This window comes from Arachis duranensis, chromosome 8, assembly GCF_000817695.3.
Source record: "Arachis duranensis cultivar V14167 chromosome 8, aradu.V14167.gnm2.J7QH, whole genome shotgun sequence".
Taxonomy (NCBI): domain Eukaryota; kingdom Viridiplantae; phylum Streptophyta; class Magnoliopsida; order Fabales; family Fabaceae; genus Arachis; species Arachis duranensis.
Window position 1 is genome coordinate 20,745,681 of NC_029779.3, and position 309 is coordinate 20,745,989.

Sequence of the window (309 nt, forward strand, 5' to 3'; positions counted from 1 at the left end):
TCACTGGAGCCTTGAACGCTTGTAGAACAAGAGTGGTTGTCAGTCACTTTGTTCATGGGTGAGAATGATGATGAGTGTCACAGATCATCACATTCATCAAGTTGAAGAACAAGTGACATCTTAGATAAAGAACAAGCGGAATTGAATGGAAGAACAATAGTAATTGCATTAATACTCGAGGTACAGCAGAGCTCCACACCTTAATCTATGGTGTGTAGAAACTCCACTGTTGAAAATACATAAGAAAAAAAGTGATCATTGGTTTCGGCCCCAGAGAGGGAACCAGAAGAACCAAGATGAAAATACAAT